We start from the raw sequence: 15455 nt of genomic DNA on the forward strand, positions 1-15455 counted from the left end.
TTTTTCTTTACAAAGAAAAATCCAGCCCCCGCTGGGGAAGAGGATTTGCGAATGTGCCCCCGGGAAAGCGCCTCCCTCACGTACTCTTCCATGGCTTCATTCTCAGCAACCGACAGTGGATATACCCTACCACGAGGAGGAAGGGCACCAGGCTGTAAATCGATGGCACAATCATATGAGCGGTGCGGAGGCAGGGCACCAGCGTGCACCTTATCGAATACATCCAAGTATTCCCTGTATTCAGAGGGCAACACGGAGTCCGAGGAGGCACACAAGACCTTGACAGGCCCACGGATGCAACTAGCCCCACACTGTGGGGACCACGAGAGGATCTCAGCCAATCTCCAATCGAAAGTCGGGTTATGCCTCTGGAGCCAGGGGTACCCCAAGACCACCGAGTAGTGAGGAGACGAAATGACCTGAAGACAGACGACTCCCTGTGAACGGCCCCAATGGCTATCTCCACTGGTAGGGTCTCATGAGTCACCTGCGGCGGCCTAAGGGGTCTGCCGTCAATCGCCTAAAGAACCAGCGGAGAAACTCGAGCCTGCAGAGGAATGGAGTTTGCGGCAGCAAATTTACTGTCGATGAAAAGACCACCAGCGCCAGAATCCACCAATGCCTGGGCCGCCACCGAGCCCCCGGCCCAGGAGAGGACGACAGTGAGCAGTGGCTTATCAGCACGGAAAACCGGGGACGAAGAAACTCCACCCAAGATCTGTCCCCGACAGGATCTCAGGTGCGAGCGTTTCCTGGACGGTTCGGACATGACAACCGAAGATGCCCACTGAGACCGCAGTACATGCAACGACCCTCACGTCTCCGAAGTGCTCTCTCCCCCTCAGACAGGCAAGCAAACCCCAGTTGCATGGGTTCACCCCCAGGCACGTCAACCCCAGGAGGCGTGGGAGGAGAGGGAGGCACAGGTGGGACAGTAAACGTAGGCGCCAATCTGTTGGAAGGCCTCCGCATGCTCTCCTTAAAGGAAGGTCTCTCCCTGAGTCTGGTGTCAATCAATATCAGGAAAGAAATGAGAGCCTCGAGCTCCACGGGTAGGTCTTTAGCCGCAGTCTCATCTTTCAAGGTGTCAGAGAGACCATGGGAGAAGGCAGCCTCATTATTCCAGCCCACCTCTGCTGCCAGGGTACAAAACTCAATGGCGTATTCGGCTACCGATTGTGAACCCTGTCTGATGGACATGAGGAGCTTCGCAGCAGAGGCAGAGCGAGCCGGCACATCGAAAGACCTCCGAAGAGAAGCAACAAAACCGGAAAACTGGGCAAGCCGGGGTCTGTAGCCAGAGACGGGGAGAACAAGCCGGAATCAGGAACCAGAGGGAACGTCCGTAGCCGGGTCTGTAACCAGGAGCAGACAGCACGATCACAGAAGGGTGTCAGACGAAGAGGCCCAAGCAAGGAAATGCTGCAGCTGAGCAGTGGAAAGGAGGAGCCGCAGGGTGTGGCAGGTTACAAGAACCCCATGAAGCAAGATGGCTGCCAGCACATGTCAGTGATGAGGAGCCTGCAAAGAGGTAAGACCATGACAAGTTTGTAGTGAGGATTGCTATGGGCTAAACTTATGGGGGAGGGTTTAATTAGCAGAAGTCCTTATGCCAATGCATCAAGAATTAGAAACAGAAGAAATGATAGATACCCTACTTAAAATAGTGGATTCTTTTAAGTATTTAGGGATTTGTATAACAAGGCAACCCCTGGATGCACTGACGACTAATGTTCACCCAATTAAATCAAAGCTGAGGATTTGGAGTAAGATGCCACTGTCGGTGGTGGGTAGAATAAACTTAATTAAAATGATTTTACTCACAATTACCAAGGTTTAAGATCCCCATGCTCTCATCGGTAGGGTCAGTATGCGGAAGGTTAAAAAACGAACAAGATTTAGGGATATCCCATCCAAACTATCCATGTGGAATAACCCTCTATTTGAAGAATTAAGCACACTACAAGATAATAAATTCTGGACGCAAAAAGGAATAGTAGCTCTGGAACAGGTCTATCAAAGTGAAAATATGTGTTAATTTTTTTATAGATTTCTACAGTTAAGGCATGCGCTATATGCTTAATTTGGTAGTAAAAGTGTTAACATAACAAAATTCCCTTATTGGAATATTAAGAACTCGGGGACCAAGGGGATTAGTATCTAAATGATATACATATTTAATTCAGGTTAAAGTGGAGGTCCGCCTAAAACAAAAATATTAAAGGCCAGCAGCTACAAATACAGCAGCTGCTGACTTAATAAATGGACACTTACCTGTCCAGGGTGCCCGCATTGTTGGCTGCCCCCACTGTCATCCTCGGTGAACGAATCAGAAAGTGAAGCGTTGCGGCTTCACTTCCCTGTTCCCTACTGCGTCCTCACTGGTCCCTGCTGTCTTCTGGGACCAGTGTGTTTCTCAGAAGACAGCGGGAGGCAGGAAGGGGCGTGACTCCTGCAGGAGTCTATGCCTGGAAGTGGGTGCAAATACCTGTATTATACAGGTTACAGGTATTTGGACCCCCTCTCCCCTGAAAGGTGCCAAATGTGACACCGGTGGGAGGAGGGTTCCGAAAAGCAGAGGTTTACTTTTTGTGTGGACCTCCACTTTAAGACACAGGAAGCCCCGCTCCAGATTCAGAGGAAGTGGCAAATGATTTGTACATCTATGACAGATGAGATCTAGAAGGAGGCTTGTAAATCACACCTGACGGTGTCACCTGCAAGCAAGAATAGATTGATACGGCTATATATAATACATCAAGCTTATCTTACACCTTGCAAACTAAGTCTAATGGGATGAACGGCAAATGCGGATTGTGTAAGGTTCTACCTACCGGGGGCTTCCGACAACATTTGTGTGACGTTGTGTATGCAAGACAAGTTTAAACGAACATTCATCGGAAAAAAATCCACGGATTTGATGTCAGAATGTCTGATCGTGTGTACGCGGCATAAGTGGTAATGAATAATGTTTAAGAGGGGCATAGACAGGAGTGAACTTTGATTGATGGAACTTAGGGAAGTGGGGGCTGCAACCAGGGTAATTTTATTCTTGTCCTTTGAAAAAAAAAAAGTATTTTTTTCTTCTTTTTCTTGTTTTGTTTGTCTTTTCTTTTTTTTCAGGGAAAGGCGAGGAATCCCCCAGTGTAGGGCTTTTAAGGCAACAGTAGTTAAAGTAGAAATATTATATGCAAAATAATTTTATTTATCAGGTAGAAAACAGCATTTATAACATAATAATTTAAAAACAAATGGCATCGAAAGACAAGTTGAAAATGATCCACAGAGTGAGTACAAGGCCCTACGCGTTTCGGGTTTTCCCTTCTTCAGGGGCCGAGGTCTGTGTGGAGCCAGAGTATATCTAATAAATTTACAAAGAAAAACAAACACACATATTGTGGGTAATGACTTACAGTAAAAAATGGATGGCAACATGCATATCAGAGTGCAATTTAAAATCATCATACCGGTCAAGGCGTTTTCAACTTTGCAAAGCCCTAAAGGACATCCCAAACATGGCGCAGAAATTCCTCAAGATGGTAAAATGTGGGAATGAAAAACTGGCATCTTGTATCGCAAAAAGCAAGACCCTGGGCCAGAGCTGTCAGAACGTAAGAATTAGCTGTCCCTGCACATAAGTCTATGAAAGTACTTGATTTCAAAAGTATAAAAAAAGACACAGTGAGGCAGTGTAATGCCATACCAGAGATAGCAAGAGTAGCAAAAACATACCTATAAATAGAGGGTGAATTATTTGGGTTGGTCAGAGGGGTCAGGAGAGAGCACAGTTACCGGAGGTCTGAAAGTAAATAAAGATGTGGCTGAGTGTAAGAGTCACAGGTAGGGCAAAAACGGAAAAAAAAGAGATTGAATTTCCAGGACCAAGGTACTTACATATTGTGTTGTTATCTGGAAAACACCTCTGCCATCCGCAATGTCAGACATTGCACAGTGGCAGCGGCGTTTAAATAGGGAGAGTGGAGGGAGGGCCAGGTTAAGTAGGGGGCGTGGTGCAATGACCTAGTCATGCACAATAGGTTGGTGTGTGGTAGAGGGCTGAGCCCTGACGACGCGATCGTGTCATGCAGTATAAACTGGACACAAGGGAAGGGGCGGAGTACGCCGGCGGGCGTAACTTGTGGAGCCGCCGCCGCCTATAGGATCAGCGTCGTGACGTGAAACACGTCCGGACGCCGATCAAAAGGGATAGTCATCTGGTCACATCATGTGACCATATGAAGTCACATGACCGCACGCCCACCATGTGACCATACGGTCAAATAGGAATGAATGAAGGTGGAGCGATATAAAGCGGAAAGCGTCACAGCGTGGATGACGTGGGAGAGAACACACAAACAGCTGTCAGCACAGAATGTAAATTATGAGGGAAAAAAATAATAATATACCGGCAGCATCGCAAAGCAGTGCCGTGGGGCAGGTACATAAGGCCCGCATCAGGCTACATATGCAGGGTTTATACAGGGCCATAGTGAAGATTTAAAAATGAATGCAGGAAACATAACACCCTCTAGAGGTAAATGCTAGATGGCTATTTAGACATACTTAAGAAAGAGAACTAGGACATATTAAAGAGGCACACAACCAGTGTGCTAGTCTAAAAATTATATTGACAGTAGGCCAATGTTGGAGCAGAATGTGACGCCCTAACGGCTTGTTCACTTAGAGACCATCTGGTAGCCAGCGAATTCAAAGGCAGTTTCAAGAAGGACCCCTGCAAAAGGAAGGGCACCTACACCTGTGGGGGATGTTCTATTTGCCGCTATATCAACACTGATCGAGAAATCATCTTACCTAATGGTCGATTATATAGACCTAGACATTTCGCCAACTGTAAGACTCCTGGTGTAGTGTACTTACTTACCTGTCATTGCAAGAGGTTCTATGTGGGCAAAACAAAACTACCCTTTTTCAAACGTGCTTCTCGACACCTACACGCTATGCGTACAGCAAATCCTGATTTGCCGTTTGTAACGGATTATGGACTATTCTGCCTGGACATTGATAATAATTGCAGGATCTTGAGAGACTACAAGATGTTGGTTAATTGTGACCCCAACCAGTCAATATTCTATGACTCAGTCTAGTGACATGCTAATTGCGTCAGGGCCTGGGAGGCAGTCCATTGTCCTTGTATAAAGGTGTTGTAATGGACAGGTGTTAATCCCAGGTCTGCTCTCAGAACTATAATTATGCATGCTAAAAACTGTTTATGTGTGATAACACTTTCTCTGTATGCGGAGACGAAACGTCTGCCTAGGAGACGGAGTGGGTGAAGGTTTTGTTGTTATTAATTAAAGAAGGTTTAGTAATTAGCCTTAGTGTGTGATGAGGGGGGAGTGTCATTTGTTTCTGTACAGTTGTAACCAGATATAAGGAGGAAAAATGTGGAAAATAAAGTCAGTCTACTTGACCCTTCAAACGTAGCACGTCTCGTTTCTTGGAAGGGCGTTCGATGGGATATACCGGCGGTACCTGCATATCGCAGCTTGCCAGGGAAAAGGACGTCTCAAACGGCTGAGACCCTCACACCAGTGGGTAGCCGTTACATTGGTTGGCAGCGGTGGGATGGTCCTTTTATCCAAAGAGCAAGTGCTGAATGGAGTCGCAGTACGCCAGGCTGAAAAGATCCACACTAAAAGATCTATTGGAGAGTCGTGGTAGGAGCGCCAGCAACAGACCACGGAGGGAGCTGATAGCTGACCTGCTGGAGCTGGACGAAATGGATGGATCTATGGAAGGAACGGAGCCCCTTGCACCTGTCAGCAAAGAAGATGTAATTACTGGGATTGTACAGCGGAGATTATCCTTGTATCCAGAAACGTCCGTGGAACTAATCAACCAGCTGTTCCGGGAAGCAAGGGAGGAGATACAAACGAAGAGGGGACAAGAACTGGAACTGGTAAGAGCGAGACAGCCCATTACACCTGCAGTTCCTACCCCCCCACCTGCTGCTACAGGAAAGAAAATACCGTTCACTGCATTTAAAGCTTTTGTAGAAAGTGAGGAGGAAATCGATGGATATTTGGCGGACTTTGAGAGGCAGTGCTCACTACACCAGGTACCACCAGACCAATGGGTCACTATTTTGTCGGGGAAATTGTCGGGCAAAGCCAATGAAGCCTTTCGGGCTCTTGCTCCAGAGGATATTTTACAATACCAGCAAGTTAAAAAGGCGCTGCTAACCCGATACGCCGTAACTCCAGAAGCCTACCGCCGGCGCTTCCGGGAGTCCAAGAAGATGGCTGTGGACTCCCACATGGAATGGGCCAACCAGTTACAAAGGGTGGCATCCCTTTGGGTCCAAGGGTGCAAGGCCAACACCGGGGAGGAAGTATTGCAGCTGTTCCTAATGGAACATTTCTTCCAAGACCTGGCCGCAGACATACAAGACTGGGTACGAGATCGCCGTCCCGCTAACTTAAACGAGGCGGCTCGGCTAGCAGATGAGTACGCGGAGACAAGGAAAGTAAGCCAGGGTACTATGCGGCTGGCTCAGAAGGTAGAACCGCGTACTCCAACCGTCACCCCACGCCCAGAGTTTCGGGCTCCAGTCCCATCACGTCCTCAGGGGCCTAGCAACTACCCCCGGGATTCGCCTAGGGTGACGTGCCATCACTGCAGCGACACTGGACATATTGCTCGTTATTGCCCTTTGAGAGCTACAAATAACAATTGGAGACGCACAACACCCAACACAGAGGTCACTCCATCACGTCCCTCTGCGGCCCACTGCCTGGAGACCGAGGGGGGCCCTGAGGAATGTCTGGGAATTTGGTATGAGGCAGACCCAATACAAGCGGCCTCTCCGGATAACCGTCAGCATCACCGTCAGGAGGTACGGGTGAATGGACAAGTAGCACAAGGCCTAAGAGACACTGGGACTACAATCACGTTGATTCAAAAACATCTGGTAAAGCCAGAGAACATGTCCACTCGCACAGTTGCCGTCCGGGTCGCAGGGGGTGCTGTATTTCGCGTACCCACCACCCGGGTGCACTTAGACTGGGGAGCCGGGTCAGGAAAGACCACAGTTGGTATCATGGACAACCTACCTGCCGAGGTGGTGCTGGGCAACGACATTGGCCCTCTGACTTCGGCTTATTTACCTACACCTGCTGCTGCTTGTGCCGTGACCACCCGCGTTGCTGGAATCAACCCACTTGCTGCTGAGAACCGGGTAAGACTACCTTCCCCGACATGTAGTGTAGATCCGGCACAATATCACAGTCTAAAATGGGAATGTGACAAGTTGGCCAGTGAGAAATCAGAGATGCAACGACACTATGTCACGTATTATGAGATGTCCCGTGGCTTGAACATTGAAATGCACAAACAGGCGGAAATTGTCAAAAGATTAAATGGGATTTGCATCCAGGTGGTGCCGTATTTGTCCCAAGAGCATCAGCAACAGGTTTTGGGAGCCATTGAGAGAGCAAAGCAAGTGACTGTTCCAGAATTGAATTCTATTATTCACCGTCACCATCAGCTACCGACCTGGTAAGCCAATGGGAAGGCCGACGGACTGTCCAGGCAAACGGAACTTTTACCCTAACAGCAGACCGGACATCCCCAAGTTGATCCGAAAAGGATCAATCCGGGTCTGCCGAAGTGTTCCACAAAAGGGGGGCAGTGTAACGGATTATGGACTATTCTGCCTGGACATTGATAATAATTGCAGGATCTTGAGAGACTACAAGATGTTGGTTAATTGTGACCCCAACCAGTCAATATTCTATGACTCAGTCTAGTGACATGCTAATTGCGTCAGGGCCTGGGAGGCAGTCCATTGTCCTTGTATAAAGGTGTTGTAATGGACAGGTGTTAATCCCAGGTCTGCTCTCAGAACTATAATTATGCATGCTAAAAACTGTTTATGTGTGATAACACTTTCTCTGTATGCGGAGACGAAACGTCTGCCTAGGAGACGGAGTGGGTGAAGGTTTTGTTGTTATTAATTAAAGAAGGTTTAGTAATTAGCCTTAGTGTGTGATGAGGGGGGAGTGTCATTTGTTTCTGTACAGTTGTAACCAGATATAAGGAGGAAAAATGTGGAAAATAAAGTCAGTCTACTTGACCCTTCAAACGTAGCACGTCTCGTTTCTTGGAAGGGCGTTCGATGGGATATACCGGCGGTACCTGCATATCGCAGCTTGCCAGGGAAAAGGACGTCTCAAACGGCTGAGACCCTCACACCAGTGGGTAGCCGTTACACCGTTAGGGCGTCACATTCTGCTCCAACATGATGGACATTTCCCTGGGGTAAAATTCCTTATTTTAGATAGGATCCACCCCAACCCCAGAGGTGGGGATTGGAATAAAACTTTGTTACAGCATGAAACTCGCTGGATTGTAGATTTAGAGGCCAACTTTCCTCCTGGCCTTAATGAACAAATTAGCTTTAGGCCTTTTTTAGAGGGCTTCTACTCTGGAGGATGTGAAAAGGATTGATTTGTACCTTATGATTTCTTTGGGGAACATTTTTTCTCTGTTGCCTGACATTGTCGTGTAACTTGTGTTATGTTTTTGTCTTTGTTTTTGCTTTTCTTGATGTCTTTCCAGTTATTGGCACTATATACTATCTACCATCGTTTTACATTCAGCATTAATCCATAATATCTATGTCCCTGTATCCTTTGCACCTCACCTAAGGCCTCGCATTCCTGGCTCAGATTGGATTTCAGGTATCTTTTTGTTATCTCTTTTTAAGCTAGGCGCACGTAAGCCGTTCCCCCTCCAGGGGACGGCTTCCCTTTGACCTGGTCTCCATGCACCCCCCTGGTGCTAATGACCTTGGGTCTACACGTGCGCCTATAACAGAGATATGGATTATACAGGGGATAGAATTTGTACCCCTGTTCTCTTCCATTATGTCTCTGGACCCTCTTGTGGCCTACTGTCAATATAATTTTTAGACTAGCACACTGGTTGTGTGCCTCTTTATTATGTCCTAGTTCTCTTTCTTAAGTATGTCTAAATAGCCATCTAGCATTTACCTCTAGAGGGTGTTATGTTTCCTGCATTCATTTTTAAATCTTCACTATGGCCCTGTATAAACCCTGCATATGTAGCCCGATGCGTGCCTTATGTGCCTGCCCCACGGCACTGCTTTGCAGCTGTTTGTGTGTTCTCTCCCACGTCATCCACGCTGTGATGCTTTCCGCGTCATTTCGCTCCACCTTCATTCATTCCTATTTGACCGTATGGTCACATGGTGGCCGTGCGGTCATGTGACTTCATATGGTCACATGATGTGACCAGATGACTATCCCTTTTGATCGGCGTCCGGACGTGTTCCACGTCACGATGCTGATCCTATAGGCGGCGGCGGCTTCACAAGTTACGCCCGCCGCCGTACTCCGCCCCTTCCCTTGTGTCCAGTTTATACTGCATGACGCGATCACGTCGTCAGGGCTCCGCCCTCTACCACACACCAACCTATTGTGCATGACTAGTTCATTGCACCACGCCCCCTACTTAACCTGGCCCTCCCTCCACTCTCCCTATTTAAATGCCGCTGCCACTGTGCGGATGCTGACATTGCGGATGGCAGAGGTGTTTTCCAGATAACAACACAATATGTAAGTACCTTGGTCCTGGAAATTCAATCTCTTTTTTCTCCGTTTTTGCCCTGCCTATGACTCAGCCACATCTTTATTTACTTTCAGACCTCCGGTAACTGTGCTCTCTCCTGACCCCTCTGGCCAACCCAAATAATTCACCCTCTATTTATAGGTATGTTTTTGCTACTCTTGCTATCTCTGGTATGGCATTACACTGCCACACTGTGTGTCTTTTTATATACTTTTGAAATCAAGTACTTTCATAGACTTATACGCATACTGTCCTTTTATCCCAGGGACAGCTAATTCTTACGTTCTGACAGCTCTGGCCCAGGGTCTTGCTTTTTGCAATACAAGATTCCAGTTTTTCATTCCCACATTTTACCATCTTGAGGAATTTCTACGCCATGTTTGGGATGTCCTTTAGGGCTTTGCAAAGTTGAAAACGCCTTGACCGGTATGATGCTTTTAAATTGCACTCTGATATGCATGTTGCCATCCATTTTTTACTGTAAGTCATTACCCACAATACACATATTGTGGGTAATGACTTACAGTAAAAAATGGATGGCAACATGCATATCAGAGTGTGTTTGTTTTTATTTGTAAATGTATTAGATATACTCTGGCTCCACACAGACCTCGGCCCCTGAAGAAGGGAAAACCCGAAACGCATAGGGCCTTGTACTCACTCTGTGGATCATTTTCAACTTGTCTTTCGATGCCATTTGTTTTTAAATTATTATGTTATAAATGCTGTTTTCTACCTGATAAATAAAATTATTTTGCATATAATATTTCTACTTTAACTACTGTTGCCTTAAAAGCCCCACACTGGGGGATTCCTCGCCTTTCCTTGTTCATCAGGGGTGTTGGCAACAAACCTAGATCATATGCCAAAGATGTTCCATTTATACTATTTCTTTTTTTTCAGGGTGAAACGTAGCGTATATATATTTTTTTTGCTTTTTTTGTGGTTTGCATTTATTAATATGAGAGAAACAAATTACTCGATAATGATGAAATGTGATTTTTGTAAATGCAGACTTATAAAATAAAAAGTATAAAAAAAAATGGTACTGTTCTCATAAGCAAATTCTTGGATATATAGCTAGATTCAGGTAGGGGCGCGCAACGTTAGGCAGGTGTAGCTTATGGCATTTACACTACGCCGCCGTAAGTTAGATAGGCAAGTGCTGTATTCACAAAGCACTTGCCTCCTAAGTTACGGCGGCGTAGCGTAAATTGGCTGGCGTAAGCACGCCTAATTCAAATGAGGATGTGGGGGGCGTGTTTTATGTATATTAACTGTGACCCGACGTGATTGACGTTTTTTACGAACGGCGCATGCGCGTCCGTGTACATATCCCAGTGTGCATTGCTCCAAAGTACGCCGCAAGGACGTATTGGTCTCGACGTGAACATAAATTACGTCCAGCCCTATTCACGGACGACTTACGCAAAGGACGTAAAATTTTCAAATTTCGACGCGGGAACGATGGCCATACTTAACATTGACTAGGCCAGCTATTTGATGGAATAACTTTACACCAGAAAATGCCTTACGTAAACGGCGTATCTTTACTGCGATGGGCGCACGTACGTTCGTGAATAGGCGTATCTATGCATTTACATATTCTACGCCGAACACAACGGAAGCGCCACCTAGCGGCCAGCCTAAATATTGCACCCTAAGATACGACGGCGCAAGCCGTCGTATCTTAGATAGGTTTAAGTGTATCTCAGTTTGAGAATACACTTAAACTTACGACGGCGCAGATTCAGAGTTACGTCGGCGTATCTACTGATACGCCGGCGTAAATCTTTCTGAATCTAGCCAATAGTCCTTAACCACATCAATACTGGGCACTTCCGCTCCCTTCCTTCCCAGGCCAATTTTCAGCTTTCAGCGCTCTCGTACTTTCAATGACAATTGCGCGGTCATGCTACTCTGTGGCCAAATGAAATTTTTATCATTTTGTTTGCACAAATAGAGCTTTCTTTTGGTGGTATTTATTCACGACTCTATTTATAAGCGAAAAAAGAGCTGAAATTTGGAAAAAAAATATTTTCTTTATTCTATTTAAAAAAAAATCCAATAAAAATTGAATTTTTTTATACAGCTTACCTGTAAAATCCTTTTCCTGACATGCTCCATGGCAGCATACGTGTGGGTTGGCCCCGCCTCCATAACTACCCAATAGGACCCCCTCCCTATAAATTTTAGCTCTGGGCTCTCAGCCGTGTTCCTTTTTTGTCCTCCTCCGTAGGACCATTTGTTTTGGTTCTCCTACCTGAAGACGCTTGTTCCTACGATCAAGACCGGCCGACGATTTGGTGACGAATTCCTCCGATAAGCCTTGACTGTTAAGCAGGGTATGAGTGTATTGCAGAGTAGCGCTGAAGAGCTGGATTATGTCTTCCACTGGAGAGACGAGCGCACACAGGCCTGAATACCTAGCAGTGTGCAGGTGGCCCGGTGTGTGTATGGATACGGTGTCCCTGGCCGAATCGTAGGTGGTGGTAAGCTGTATTGCCTTCATTGCAGCAGTGTTTTTGTTTGTAGTATGTTTTCCTGTACTTATCTGCCATTTGTTTCCTTATTTAAATATGCCCAGTAACCAGCTGGTTCCCTGTGCGTTTCAGCCTCTGACTTACGGGTTCCGTCGGCGTTCTGCACATGTGCGGTCCCGGAAACGAAAGCGAGGCTTGGTTCACACATACGCACAAGGATCATGGCTTGGCAATACCCTGTGCAATACCCTGTGCAATACTCTGCAATACCCTGTGCAATACTCTGCAATACCCTGTGCAATACTTTGCAATACCCTGTGCAATACTCCGCAATACCCTGTGCAATACTCCAAAATACCCTGTGCAATACTCTGCAATACCCTGTGCAATACTCTGCAATACCCTGTGCAATACTCCGCAATACCCTGTGCATTACCCTGCCAATACTCTGCAATACCCTGCCAATACTCTGCAATACCCTGTCAATACTCTGCAATACCCTGCCAATACTCTGCAATACCCTGCAATACTCCAATACCCTGCAATACTCCAATACCCCGCAATACGTCTCCCCCTCCCGCCACCCTCCAGTGCTTCTACTGACTCACCGCTACGATCAAAGCCAGGAGATCTTTTTGACCCCACATCTCACATGTCATGCTATGTTCCTATTACAAGGGATTGGAGCACCGGGTACAGACAGAGTCTGAAGTTTTAATACGAGTTCGGCGCTCGTGGATGTTTTATCCTACTTCACTACCTAAATGTGAGTTTTTTTATCAGTTTTTTATTAAATTTATCCATTATATGGAGTCACGCTATGGTCTCTTTCTCGCTCTTCTTAATGCCCCCATGATACATTGGGCCTTGCCATTTGGACGTATGAGGATCATATTACACTCTCAACTTTATAGCTGACACTCTGAGGGGGATACGAGTTCGGCACTCGTGGATTTATGCCCGCTGTTCTTTCATTCATGTGAGTGTATTTTCTCGAATCTTTACCTGTTTGAGGTACCCTCACAGTGTCACTCTCTATGCATTGCATATATCTTTTCTTTTCCATGACACATATTCGCCGCTGAGAGCTGTCTTAAAAGTTAGGAGGAGGTGTTTTTTCAGCCCACTCATCCTTCTGCGATCAGTATCTCTGTTAGCTGTTTGGACAAACAGCCGTGAGGTGAGCTGCTAGCACACTCAGTGGTGTCATCACTGAAGATTTATTTTTTGCACGTTGCATTTTTGGTGGAGGTGTTTCATCTAGACACTGTTCTGTGGAGGAATTACTGGACTGCTAGATATGATCCTTATTACTATCAAAAATGTGTGATTTTCGATAGTTTTTCACTTTTTTCACTTATGTTATGCTAGTTTTGGTGTTTGTATATGTAGTAGCCATTTTACTATGTATTTTCACTGTTAAATCTTTACAGATTTAACCGAGGTTTAATCGAGGAATTAATCGTTAACGATCGAGGAATTAATCGTTAATTTCCGCAGCCCTATTTTTTTGATGTCACAATGTACAGTATAAAATTTCATATCATCTATGCCCAGTCTTTCCACACAGAGTTAATCCAGCTCTGAGCAATCCTCTTTTATTGTTCAGTGAAATAAAACGGACTTACAGAGAAAAACCTTAGTCCGTTCCATCCCCTTGCTGTGAATGACAGGTTATTTACATATGTCATGCACTAGCCTGACATATGGGTATCTTTTAATACCCACCCCCACTCCTTTTCTGAAGTCATGTGGTTACTTTTCTGGATTTTGACTGGATGTTGGTGATCATAGCAGAATTTAGTGTAAGGAATACACAGGAAAAATTACATGTTGACAAGGGGAGTGTAGAGAAGGGGGCGGGGAGTCTACTGACATCTCTACTCCACCAACAGAGCTCCAGACAACAGAATCTGCAGTTTTTCAGTTCTTATAACAGACAGAGGGGAAACATTTGACAATTAAGGATACATGCAGGAGGCATCTATATCCTTATAGATCAGCACTATGGCAGTAGTTTAGAAAGGATGAGAGTGGGTTTACATCCACTTTAAGGAAGTTCTGAATTGGGAAGATCCAGTTATCTCTCCTCCCAAACATAGAAAACTTTTTAAACAGCTCAATAAGGAGCGACATTATTTCCCATTTGTCACGGAAGTAGGTGCCATTATCTCAGAAGAATGGGGTAAAACTGATAAAAAAAGTTCTATGCAGTCAAAAATTGCAAAATGATATCCTTTTAAGGAAGAAGATGTAAAACATCTTGACTCTGCTCCTTTGGTTGATGCAGCTTTGATGCGTCTGGTTAGATACGTTACCCTTCCCCTGGAAGATACGGTCTCATTCAAAGATCCTCTAGAGAGACGGATTGTTTCGGACCTGAAGCGAATCTATCTGACAGCAGGATCAGTCTGTAAACCAATTATGGCTTTAGCAGCTGTCTCAAAAGCCTTATGCTGCGTACACACGGTCGTTTTTCGGCATGAAAAAAAAATATATTTTTCAGCATGTCCAAAAAACGAAGTTTTTCCAACTTCATTATTAAAAACGATGTTGCCCACACACCATCGTTTTTGAAAAATGATGAACAAAGCGTGGTGACGTACAAAACACGTACAACAGCACTCTGAAGGGGACGTTCTATTCGCCTTTGGGCTGCTTTTAGCTGATTCCTTGTTAGTAAAAGATGATTCGCGCCTTTTTGTCTGTTACAGCGTGATGAATGTGCTTACTCCATTATGAATGGAGCGCTCCCGTCTCATAACTTGCTTCTGGGCATGCGCGGGTTTAAAACGTCGTTTTAGCCCACACACGATAATTTTTTACAACCCGAAAAACGACATATTAAAAAACGACATAAAAAAATGCAGCATGTTCGAATTTTTTTTTTGTCATTTTTCAGAAGCCGAAAAACCATGTGAAGCCCACACACGATGATTTTAAATGACATTTTTAAAAATGTCATTTTTTTTTAATGCCGAAAAACGACCATGTGTACGCAGCATTAGAGGCATGGTCAGATAATGTGAACGATTCCCTCAGAAGTATCTCTGAAGAAATGGCCAAGAACTCTCCTCTTCAGGAAATCAGGCTAGCACCTGCCTTTCTGGGGGAGGCCTCTATTGATGTTATTCGCCTAGTGGCTCGAGTAATATTGTCAGCGGTTACTGCCCTCTGTGCTTTATGGCTCCGTCTCTGTCGGCAGATCCAGCTTCAAAGCAAGCTTGGTGCCGCATTCCCTTTGCTCTCTTTGGCAATAAACTTCATAGTGCCATTTCCCTCAGGATAGGCGTTTGCAAAACCAGAAATGCACCTTTTCGAGAGCACAGAATACAGACCGTGCAAGGGAAGCACGCAGCT

This window comes from Rana temporaria, chromosome 2 (assembly GCF_905171775.1).
Source record: "Rana temporaria chromosome 2, aRanTem1.1, whole genome shotgun sequence".
Taxonomy (NCBI): Eukaryota; Metazoa; Chordata; class Amphibia; order Anura; family Ranidae; genus Rana; species Rana temporaria.